Source organism: Arachis hypogaea, chromosome 14 (genome assembly GCF_003086295.3).
Source record: "Arachis hypogaea cultivar Tifrunner chromosome 14, arahy.Tifrunner.gnm2.J5K5, whole genome shotgun sequence".
In the NCBI taxonomy this organism is placed as follows: Eukaryota; Viridiplantae; Streptophyta; class Magnoliopsida; order Fabales; family Fabaceae; genus Arachis; species Arachis hypogaea.
This window is the reverse complement of record NC_092049.1, coordinates 58796081-58808435: the sequence shown is the minus strand read 5'-3', so window position 1 is coordinate 58808435 and position 12355 is coordinate 58796081. Positions and strand designations below refer to the sequence as shown.

Here is a 12355-nt window from a genome sequence, read left to right as displayed (position 1 = left end):
GAAATCATATTGAGTTGCTGAGTCAATATTTTATTCTGAGCCAATATAGCATTCAGAGTATCAATTTCAAGAACTCCCTTCTTCATAGGCGTCCCATTACTCACAGGATTCCTCTCAGAAGTGTACATGAATTGGTTATTAGCAATCATGTCAATGAGTTCTTGAGCTTCTGCAGGTGTTTTCTTTAGGTGAATGGATCCACCTGCAGAAGTATCCAATGACATTTAGCTAATTCAGACAGACCATCATAGAATATATCCAGGATGGTCCATTCTGAAAACATGTCAGAAGGACACTTTTTGGTCAGTTTCTTGTATCTCTCCCAAGCTTCATAGAGGGATTCACCTTCCTTCTGTCTGAAGGTTTGAACATCCACTCTAAGCTTACTCAGCTTTTGAAGAGGAAAGAACTTGGCTAAGAAAGCCGTGACCAGCTTATCCCAAGAGTTCAAGCTATCTTTGGGTTGAGAGTCCAACCACACTCTAGCTCTGTCTCTTACAGCAAACGGGAAAAATATGAGTCTGTAGACTTCAGGATCTACTCCATTAGTCTTAACAGTATCACAGATCTGCAAGAATTCAGTTAAGAACTGAAAAGGATCTTCAGATGGAAGTCCATGAAACTTGCAGTTTTGTTGCATTAGAGAAACTAATTGAGGTTTCAGCTCAAAATTGTTTGCTCCAATGGTAGGGATGGAGATGCTTCTTCCATGTAAATTGGAATTAGGTGTAGTAAAGTCACCAAGCATCCTCCTTGCATTATTATTATTTTCGGCTGCCATCTCCTCTTCCTGTTCGAAAATTTCTGTAAGGTTATCTCTGGATTATTGTATTTTAGCTTCTCTTAGTTTCCTCTTCAGAGTCCTTTCAGGTTCAGGGTCTGCTTCAACAAGAATGTTCTTGTCCTTGCTCTTGCTCATATGAAAAAGAGGGAACAGAAAATAATAATAGGGATCCTTTTTACCACAGTATAGAGGTTCCCTTGTTGTTAGTGGAAGAAGAAAAGGGAATAAGAGTGAAGAAGAATGGATAATCCAAACACAAGGGTGAGGATAAGAGTAGTGATTTGAGATGAAGAGAAGTGTTAGTAAGTAATTAAATAAATAGAAGGAGATGAGAGAGAAGAGAATTTTCGAAAATAATTTTTAAAAAGGAGTTAGTGATTTTCGAAAATTAAAGGGGGAATAAAATTAGATTCAAAATTTGAAACAATTAATTAATTAAAAGAATTTTTTTGAAAAAGAGGGAGGTATTTTCAAAAATTAGAGAGGGATAGTTATTTAGGTAGTTTTGAAAGAGATAAGAAACAAACAAAAAGTTAGTTAGTTAGTTGAAACAAATTTGAAAATCAATTTTGAAAAGAAGATAAGAAGTTAGAAAAGATATTTTTAAAATCAATTTTTTTTTTGAAAATTATATGTTTTAATATGAAAAAAAAAGATAAGATAAAAAGATATTTTTGAAAAGATATGATTGAAATTAATTTTGAAAAAGATTTGATTTTTAAAATCATAATTAATGACTTGATTCACAAGAAATCACAAGATCTGATTCTAGAACTCAAAGTTTGAATCTTTCTTAACAAGTAAGTAACAAACTTGAAATTTTTGAATCAAAACATTAATTGTTGATGATATTTTCGAAAATTATGATATAAAATTAAGAAAAAGATTTTTGAAAAATATTTTTAAAATTTTTGAAAATAAATAAGAAAAATGAAAAAGATTTGATTTTTGAAAAAGATTTTGAAAAAGATAAGAATTTTAAACTGAAAATTTGATTTGACTCATAAGAAACAATTGAATTTTAAAAATTTTTGAAAAAGTCAATCCAAATTTTCGAAATTTATGAGAGAAAAAAGGAAAGATATTTTTTTTTATTTTTGAATTTTTAATGAAGAAAGAGAAAAACATGAAAAAGACTCAATGCATGAAAATTTTGGATCAAAGCATGTGATGAATGCAAGAACACTATGAATGTCAAGATGAACACCAAGAACACTTTGAATGTCAAGATGAAAACCAAGAACTTATTTTTGAAAAATTTTTAAGAAAAGAAAAACATGCAAGACACCAAACTTAGAAATCTTTCATGTTCAGACACTATGAATACAAAAATGCACATGTAAAACAAGAAACGACACAAAACAAGAAAACATCAAGATCAAACAAGAAGACTTACCAAGAACAACTTGAAGATCATGAAGAACACTATGAATGCATGATTTTTTTTTCGAAAAATGCAAGATGAATATGCAATTGACACCAAACTTAAAATTAACTCAAGACTCAAACAAGAAACACAAAATATTTTTGATTTTTATGATTTTTTTTTATTTTTTTGGATTTTTATTTTATATTTTTCAAAAATCATTTGAAAAAGAAAAATAAGGATTTCAAAATTTTTAATATGAATTCCAGGAATCTTTCAATATTAGCCCAAAGCTCCAATCTGAGGGTTAGGCATGGCTTAATAGCCAGCCAGCTTTAGGATATAAATCAGGCATGCAACAGCTGATATTCAAATTAACTTGCCTCTATGCTGATGGTTGGAAGCCCCTATCCAAAAGAATTAGACCTGGCTTTACAGCCAGCCAGGCTTCAACATGCTTCATGAAACACTAGAATTCATTCTTAAAAATTCTGAAATAATTTTCGAAAACAGATGAGAAATTTTTGAAAGATTTAAAAAAAAAAATTTTGAAAATAAAACAAAAAAAAATTATCTAATTTGAGCAACAAGATGAACCGTCAGTTGTCCAAACTCGAACAATCCCCGGCAACGGCGCCAAAAACTTGGTATGCGAAATTGTTACTCTGAGATTGTAAAATTTGTTGTTCGTTCTCTCCCTGGTAATGGCGCCAACAAACTGGTGCACAATACCATGGTCCAAGCATAACTTCACAACTTCGCACAACTAACCAGCAAGTGCACTGGGTCGTCCAAGTAATAAAACCTTACGTGAGTAAGGGTCGATCCCACGGAGATTGTTGGTATGAAGCAAGCTATGGTCATCTTGTAAATCTCAGTCAGGCAGATATCAAATGTTTATGGAGTTTTCGAATAATAATAATAAATAAACAGAAAATAAAGATAGAAATACTTATTTAATTCATTGGTGAGAATTTCAGGTAAGCGTATAGAGATGCCTTCGTTCTTCTGAATCCATGCTTTCCTGCTGTCTTCATCCAATCAGTCCTACTCCTTTCCATGGCAAGCTTTCTGCAAGGGCATCACCGTTGTCAATGGCTACATCCCATCCTCTCTGTGAAAATGGTCCAAATGCTCTGTCACGGCATGGCTAATCATCTGGAGGTTCTCGATCATACTGGAATAGGATTTACTATCCTTTTGCGTTTGTCACAATGCCCAGCATTCGCGAGTTTGAAGTTCGTCACAGCCATCCCTTCCCAGATCCTACTCGGAATACCACAGACAAGGTATAGACTTTCCGGATCTCAAGAATGGCCATCCATGGGTTCTAACTTATACCACGAAGATACTAATAACTCGGACTCAGTCCCCTGTATTAGATATCTAAGAGATACTCATTCTAGCTTGGTTGCATGTAGAACGGAAGTGTTTGTCAAGAACGCGTTCATAAGTGAGAATGATGATGAGCGTCACATAATCATCACATTCATCATGTTCTTGGGTGCGAATGGATATCTTAGAAGCGGAATAAGTTGAATTGAATAGAAAACAGTAGTACTTTGCATTAATTCATGAGGAACAGCAGAGCTCCACACCTTAATCTATGGAGTGTAAAAACTCTACCGTTGAAAATACATAAGTGAAAGGTTCAGGCATGGCCGAGAGGCCAGCCCCTAAAACGTGATCACAGGATCAAAAATACAATCCAGGATGTCTAATACAATAGTAAAAAGTCCTATTTATACTAAACTAGCTACTAGGGTTTACAGAAGTAAGTAATTGATGCATAAATCCACTTCTGGGGCCCACTTGGTGTGTGCTTGGGCTGAGCTTGAAGTTTACACGTGGAGAGGTCATTCTTGGAGTTGAACACCAAGTTGTAACGTGTTTTTGGCGTTCAACTCTGGTTCGTGACGTGTTTCTGGCGTTTAACTCCAGACTGCAGCATAGAACTGGCGTTCAATGCCCTTTTGCGTCATCTAAACTCGACTAAAGTACAAACTATTATATATTGCTGGAAGGCCCTGGATGTCTACTTTCCAACGCAATTGGAAGCGCGCCATTTTGAGTTCTGTAGCTCCAGAAAATCCACTTTGAGTGCAGGGAGGTCAGAATCCAACAGCATCAGCAGTCCTTCTTCAACCTCTGAATCTGATTTTTACTCAAGTCCCTCTATTTTAGCCAGAAAATACCTGAAATCACAGAAAAATACACAAACTCATAGTAAAGTCCAGAAATGTGAATTTAACATAAAAACTAATGAAAACATCCCTAAAAGTAACTAGATCCTACTAAAAACATACTAAAAACAATGCCAAAAAGCATATAAATTATCCGCTCAGCAAGGGCCAAAATGTCCTCCACTCTCGGATGAGTGACAGGCCTCTAAAATAGACTGGAATTCTGATTGAGGCACACACCGTCTAATTACCTGATCAGCGCGACATCTCCATAAATATGGGGCATCCCATATATAATATTTAGACTCGCTTTTCAGCTTGTCTCTTTGATGCTTAGAAAAGTTTGGAGGAAATGTGCGGCTAACTAGATAATTAGCTACAGGTGCATACCAAGGGACTACCTCAGATACTGCTTGCAGGTTATCAAATGGAAAATTATCATCTATAGGAGTAGAATCATCCTTAACGTGCTCAAGGCGACTCAAGTGGTCTGCCACTAAATTCTGGTTACCACTTCTATCCTTTATTTCTAAATCAAATTCTTGTAATAGCAGTATTCAACGTATAAGCCTTGGTTTGGACTCCTTTTTAGCTAATAGATACTTTAAAGCTGCATGGTCCGAATACACTACTACTCTAGTACCAAGTAAATAAGCTCGGAATTTATCCAGAGCAAAAACAATAGCAAGAAGCTCTTTCTCAGTAGTAGTATAATTGGACTGGGCAGCGTCTAAAGTCTTAGACGCATAAGCTATAACAAAAGGATCCTTACCTTCACGCTAAGCTAGCGCTGCTCCTACGGCGTGGTTGGAAGCATCGCACATGATTTCAAACGGTTGGCTCCAGTCTGGTCCTCTCACAATTAGAGCTTGAGTCAGGGCAGTTTTCAGCTTATCAAACGCTTGTTTGCAATCCTCACTGAACTCGAACTCAATATCTTTCTGCAGTAATCTGGACAAGGGAAGTGCTACCTTACTGAAGTCCTTTATGAATCTCCTGTAAAAACCTGCATGGCCAAGGAACGAACGGACCTCCCTCACAGAGGAGGGGTAAGGTAAACTAGAAATAACATTCACCTTTGCTGGGTCTACAGAAATTCCATTATTAGATACCACATGTCCTAGTACAATCCCTTGTTTTACCATAAAGTGACATTTTTCAAAATTTAATACAAGGTTTGTATTAACACATCTATCTAATACTCTAGATAATCCATCTAAGCAAAGGCTAAAAGAATCACCATAAACGCTAAAATCGTCCATAAAAACCTCCATACAGTCCTCAATAAGATCAGAGAAAAGACTCATCATGCACCTTTGGAAAGTAGCTGGTGCATTGCACAAGCCAAAGGGAATTTTCTTGTAAGCATAAGTCCCAAAAGGACATGTAAAAGTGGTATTTTCCTGATCCTCAGGAGCTATATGAATCTGGAAATAACCTGTGTAACAATCTAAAAAACAATAATGTGATTTACCTGACAGGCGATCCAGCATTTGATCAATGAATGGAAGTGGGTAGTGATCCTTACGGGTGGCTTGGTTGAGACGCCTGTAATCAATGCAGACTCTCCAAGCATTCTGAACTCTAGTTGCTATGAGCTCTCCATGCTCATTCTTCACTGTAGTGACTCCAGACTTCTTGGGTACTACTTGTACTGGGCTAACCCATTCACTGTCTGAAATAGGATAGATTATACCTGCTTCCAACAGTCTGGTCACTTCCTTTTTGACAACTTCCAAGATAGTGGGATTCAATCTTCTTTGGGGTTGATGGACAGGTCTCGCTCCCTCTTCTAAAAATATTCTGTGCTCACATACTTGAGGGTTGATGCCTACTATGTCTGTCAAACTCCACCCAATTGCCTTCTTATGCCTCCTCAGTACATCAAGTAGCTGCTCTTCTTATTGAGGAGTGAGTTCCCTTGCAATGATAACTGGAAACTTCTGCTCATCTTCAAGATAAGCATATTTGAGATGTGGAGGAAGAGGTTTTAATTCCAACTTCTGATCATGGGCAGGCTCTGGATTGTCTGGAGCTTGTGAAAATGCCGAAGTGCCCTTATTGTCAGTTAAGAGGGTCTTCACACTTGGACCTTGTCCAGTGTGCCTCTCTTCTAACTCTTCCTTGTGAACTTCAGCTACAGTTTCATCTATGACATCACACTGGAAGATAGAATGATCTTCTGGAGGGTTGTTTATGACTCCATTCAGATTGAAGATTACTATTCGGCCATCTATTTCAAAAGAGTATGTTTCTGAAAAAGCATCCAATTTGAATTTTGATGTCTTTAGGAATGGTCTTCCAAGTAGGATTGATGATGGCTTATCTGAGTCATTATGGGGCATCTCCAAGATATAAAAATCAGTGGAAAATGTAAGCCCTTTAATGTTCACCAAAACATCTTCAGCAACTCCAGCCACTGTAATAATGCTTTTATCTGCTAACACAAAATGAGCTGCCGACCTTTTTAAGGGAGGGAGCCTCAAAATATCATATATAGACAAAGGCATTATACTAACACATGCTCCTAAATCACACATGCAATCATAAATTACTACACCACCAATAGTACAACTAACTATACAAGGACCTGGGTCACTACACTTTTCAGGTAGTCCTCCCATTAAAGCAGATATGGAACTACCTAAAGGAATAGTTTCTAATTCATTAATTTTGTCTTTATGTATACATAAATCTTTTAGAAACTTTGCATATTTAGGTACCTGTTGAATAACATAAAAAAGAGGGACAGTTACCTCAACCTTTTTGAATATTTCTACCATCTTGGAGTCGGGTTCCAGTTGCTTCCTGGGTTTCCTTGCAAGTTGTGGAAATGGAATGGGAGTGGTGTTTTCTGCAGTGTCTGCGCCTTTTGGTGCTTCTTCCTGTGGTTGAGCTTATTCTTTTTCAGCTATGTCCTGTATGTCCTCTTCTCTTCAACATCTCCTATCTCTACTACCTCTTCAGCTGAGGCGTGTTCTGGTGAGTTTGGCTCCTCCTGATTCCTATCCTGCAGGGTGGTTCTGGACCTTAGGGTGATGGCATTAATGCCTCCCTTTGGATTGGGTAATGGTTGAGAGGGGATTCCAGTGGAGCTCGAAGGTTGGTTACTGGAATTTTGCATTGATCTAATCTGTGAGACAAGAGCTTACAAATTAGAGGCCAGACCATTCAGACTGGCATTAATGTTATTCATAATGTTATTTTCCATGGTCTGTTGTCTTCGCTCAAAAGATTGTAGTAACTCTTCATTAGGAGATGAAGAAAGATGAGTAAATTGAGAGGTCTGCTGTTGGGTATTCTGTGGTCCTTGGGATTGCCTCAAGTGAGGTGCTCTGTAAGGTTGATTCTGCTGCATGTTGTTGTTATTATTCCACCTCTGATTTTCCTGATTATCTCTGCCTCCTCTGTTATTATTGTCCCTCCAATTCTGGTTAGAATTATCCTGCCATCCATGGTTCTGATTTCCACCTTGATTGTACCCTTGGTTGGGGCGGTCATAGAAGTTATGAGTGGATGCCACCATGTTGTCTTCCTGCTGGAGCTGCGGGCATTCATCAGTATAATGGCTATAATCAGCACAAATGCCGCAGACTCTCTGTGGGACTAACTGTTGGCTTTGCTGTGCTGGAGAAGGTTGAGCTTGCTGAACTTGTTATTGATTCAATTGCATCTGCTTCAGCAAGTTGGTCATTTCACAGATACTCTGAGCTAGAGCGGCAGTCTCTCTGCTAGAGGATACTTCTGCAATGGCTTTTGAACGGCCTTGTTTTTGCCTGTGGTTCCTAGTAGATTCAGCTAAGTCGCTGATCAATTGCCATGCCTCATAAGTGGTCTTGTACTTCTTCATAGACCCATTGCTAGCACTTTCCAATGTGGTCTTATCTTGGGGCCTCATGCCCTGTGTGATATAGCTGAGTAACACTATCTTGTCAATCCTGTGGTGGGGGCATGCTTCCAGAAGATTATTGAAGCGCTCCCAGTATTCAAAGAGAGTCTCGTTGTCATCTTGAACAATCGTGGAAATGTCTTTCCTTAGTTTATCAGTAACTTTAGATGGAAAGAATTTTTCCAAAAATTCTTTTCTGAGTGTATCCCAGTTGGATACATTTGCTAGGGGTTGAGTGTAGTACCACTCTCTAGCTTTTCCCTCAAGAGAAAACGGAAAAGCTTTTAGCAAAATTGAAGTTTCATCTGCACCATCACGCCTGACAGTAGAACAGGCTGCTTGGAAATCTCTCAGGTGCTTGATAGGCTCTTGAGCAGGTAAGCCATGAAACTTAGGCATCAAATTGAGCAGTGCGGTCTTTATTTCAAAATCTGTAGCCACCGCTGGGTGATGCGCTTGAAACAGTTGCATTGTAAAATCAGAGGCTCCTTCCTCCTGGATAGTAATTCTTCTGGCTGCCGCCATGTTACCTATACGTAAATTAACCGAATCAGTAGAACGGGAGCTGGTTTCTTCCTCAAATGGCATTTCGAATCCGCCCTCAGAGAGGACTAACCGACGTCGAGCTCGCCTTATTCGTGAAATAGTCCTTTCAATTTCAGGATCGAATATTGGCAAGCTTGGATCAGGAAGTGAACACGTCATTTGACGAAAGAAACATGCAGCTCATAGTAGCAAAATAAAATAAAATGCAAATAAACAAATTCTAATTAATAACTTTAGCACTCTATTGCAACTCCCCGGCAACAGCGCCAAAAATTGATGGTAGCAGAAATTGGCAAATTAAAAATTGTTAAAATATATACGTTGCAAGTATAGTTCTTAACTCGCTAGAAATCCACTTATCAATTTAGAAAGGTGTCACAGGAATTTAAAATTAAAATACTGGGAGTATGAATCCCAGGTCGTCTCCCAACGAGTTGCAGAAAAGTGTGCTATTTTATTGATCAGAGGTTTTCAAAAAGGTTTGAGTTGAGTAAGCAGGAAATTAAATTGGAGAATTTGAATAAGGTAAATAAAAGCCTTGACTGGAAGTTGATTAGTTGGAATCCCTATTATTGTTAGAATACTCTCAAGATTAATTAACAATTAAAGGTTGTCCTGTTTAGTTATCCTTTACTAGATAAGGGAAAGTCAAACAAGTTAGAATGCTACGTCTGTTCACAAGTTGTAATCCACTTATTTAAAAGAGATTGGTGTTAGTGACTAGAAGGCAATCCAACCATAAACCCAATTGCAATCTGTCTTTTAAGCTTTCCAACTCAAGAGTTCCTTTCAATCAACTCCCCATCAAGTTAGGGAACTACTCGCTCATTGTGAATGTAAATTTCATAGCATACAAAAAGGAATTAAAGAAAGACATTGTAAATAAAAATCAAAATAGTCAATTAAAAATAAAAGTGATCCTTGTATTAAATAATCCTAAAAATATTCCAATGGTAAAATTAAACAAAGCAAAGGACATGGAAGAGCAAAGCCAAGTAAAGAAAACGAACTAGAATGATGAAGTCTTGATGAGGTAATAGCTCTTCTCAATATCCCAATGCAAATGCAAGAGAAAATTAAAATCCTAAGAACTATGAATGTCTAGAGAAAAAAACCTAGAGGAGGAGTAAAAAACTAGATCTAAAACTAAAACTGTGTAGAATGAATGATGTCCTTGGTTTCTGCATGTTCTCTGGCTCTAGTCTGCTGTTCTGGGCCGAAAACTGGGTCAAAATAGGGTCCAAAATTGCCCCCAGCGAATTCGACAGATTATGCAGATCGCGCATGTCATGCGATCGCGTCATCCATGCGGACGCGTCATTCGCGTTTTTTCCTGCCACGTGTTCGCGTCGTCCACGCCTCCGCATCGCTTGTGCTTTTCCATTCCGCGCGGTCGTGTGAGCCATGCGGCTGCGTCACTGTGATTTCTCCTCTTCCGCGCGGTCGCGTGAGCCATGCGGCCGCGTCACTTCTCGCTGGTTATCTCTTCAATTTCTTGTGTTCCTTCCATTTTTGCTAGCTTCCTTTCCAATCTCCAACTCATTCATGCCCTATAAAGCCTGAAACGCTTAACACACAGATCACGGCATCGAATGGAATAAAGGAGAATTAAAATGCATAATTAAAAGTCTCTAGGAAGCAGTTTTCAATCATGTAATAATTTTAGGAAGGAAATATAAATGCATGCTAAATTAATGAATAAGTGGGTAAGGATCATGATAAAACCACACAATTAAACACAATATAAACCATAAAATAGTGGTTTATCAGAGATCCCGGCATACAAGAGGATCAACTTTGGGAGCTCAAAGCTTGTGAAGAACTTCATCAAGGCTTGGTGAATTTATTTGGAAAGTTGGAGCTTATTGGAAGTCCAAGCGTTGGTGGAAGTTTCAAGATGAGTTCAAGCCCAAGCCACCATGACAAAGAGCTCACCAAATATCCAACTTAAGGACTTTAACTAAAAGTGCTAGGTGGGAGACAACCCACCATGGTATGATCTTCCTTTTCAATAGTTTTTATTTATTTTCTATCCTTCTTTCATTTTATATGTGTGATACATTTCAATTATGCGTCTTGACCTCTGTTTTGAAAAAAAAACATCTGCCTGACGCGAGTGCATGGCCGACGCACACGTATCATATTTGATGCTGGCCCTCTCTGGTACAAACACCAGAGAGTTGGGCTGAAACCATGTGGGTGGGATGCCAGGCGCACTACCCACCCCAAGCGTATGCCTCGCTGACGCATACGCATCACCAGCAATTTCACCTTTCCACGCATGTGCGTGAGCGACGCGCACGCGTTGCATGCGACTGATGAAATCTTCGGTATAAAAACCAGAGAGTTGCGCTGGAACTGTGCAGCTTTCATGTGTCTGGCACGAAAAGTAGTCACACACACGCGTGACCGATGCTCACGCGTCACATTTTATTTTAGGCCACCCACGCGTACGCGTGGATGATGCTCACGCGTCACCTGCCTTTTTTTATTTTCACGAGTGATGAGCGGATATTTTATACGCTTTTTTGGGGTATTTTCATATAGTTTTTAGTACGATTTAGCTACTTTTTAGTATATTTTTACTAGTTTTTATGCAAAAATCACATTTCTGGACTTTACTATGATTTTGTGTGTTTTTTGTGATTTCAGGTATTTTTTGGTTGAAATTGAGGGACCTGAGCAAAAATCTGATTCAGAGGCTGAAAAAGGACTGCAGATGCTGTTGGATTCTGACCTCCCTGCACTCGAATTGGATTTTCTGGAGATATAGCAACCCAATTGGCACGCTCTCAATTGCGTTAAAACGTAGACATCTAGGGCTTTCCGGCAATATATAATAGTCCATACTTTGCCTGAGTTTTGACGACGTAAACTGGCGTTTAAACGCCAACTTCCTGCCCTATTCTGAAGTTAAACGCCAGAAACATATTACAAACTAGAGTTAAACGCCACAAACAGGCTGCAACCTGGCGTTTAACTCCAAGATAAGCCTCTACACATGTAAAGCTCAATGCTCAGCCCAAGCACACACCAAGTGGGCCCCGGAAGTGGATTTCGGCACTATCTATCTTCGTTTACTCAGTTTATATAAACCTAGGTCACTAGTTTAGTATAAGAACTACTTTTAGAGACTTACTGTATACCTCATAACATTTTACATCTGAATTTTGTATCTTCTACGACATGAGTCTCTAAATTCCATGGTTGTGGGTGAGGAGCTCTGCTGTATTTTAATGGATTAATGTAATTACTACTGTTTTTCATTCAATTACGCTTGTTTCTATTCTAAGATATTCACTCGCACTTCAACCTGATGAATGTGATGATCCGTGACACTCATCATCATTCTCAACCTATGAACGTGTGCCTGACAACCACTTCCGTTCTATCTTAGATTGAGTGTGTATCTCTTTGGTTCCTGATTCACGAGTTTGATTGCCTCTCCTGACAACAGAGCATTCAATTCTGTGAGATCAGAGTCTTCGTGGTATAAGCTGGAATCAATTGGCAGCATTCTTGAGATCCAGAAAGTCTAAACCTTGTCTGTGGTATTCCGAGTAGGATCCGGGATGGGATGATTGTGA

The 12355-nt window shown here is 38.6% G+C and overlaps 2 non-coding genes across 2 annotated transcripts; both read left to right on the top strand.

Moving 5' to 3' along the window:
• Positions 1-281: 281 nt before the first annotated feature.
• LOC112745260 (small nucleolar RNA R71) lies at positions 282-385 on the top strand. Its single transcript, XR_003173196.1, has one exon. It is a non-coding gene; the product is annotated as a small nucleolar RNA R71 (small nucleolar RNA).
• A 7883-nt stretch (positions 386-8268) lies between these two features.
• LOC112746188 (small nucleolar RNA R71) lies at positions 8269-8375 on the top strand. The gene has a single exon (XR_003174083.1). It is a non-coding gene; the product is annotated as a small nucleolar RNA R71 (small nucleolar RNA).
• Positions 8376-12355: the final 3980 nt, after the last annotated feature.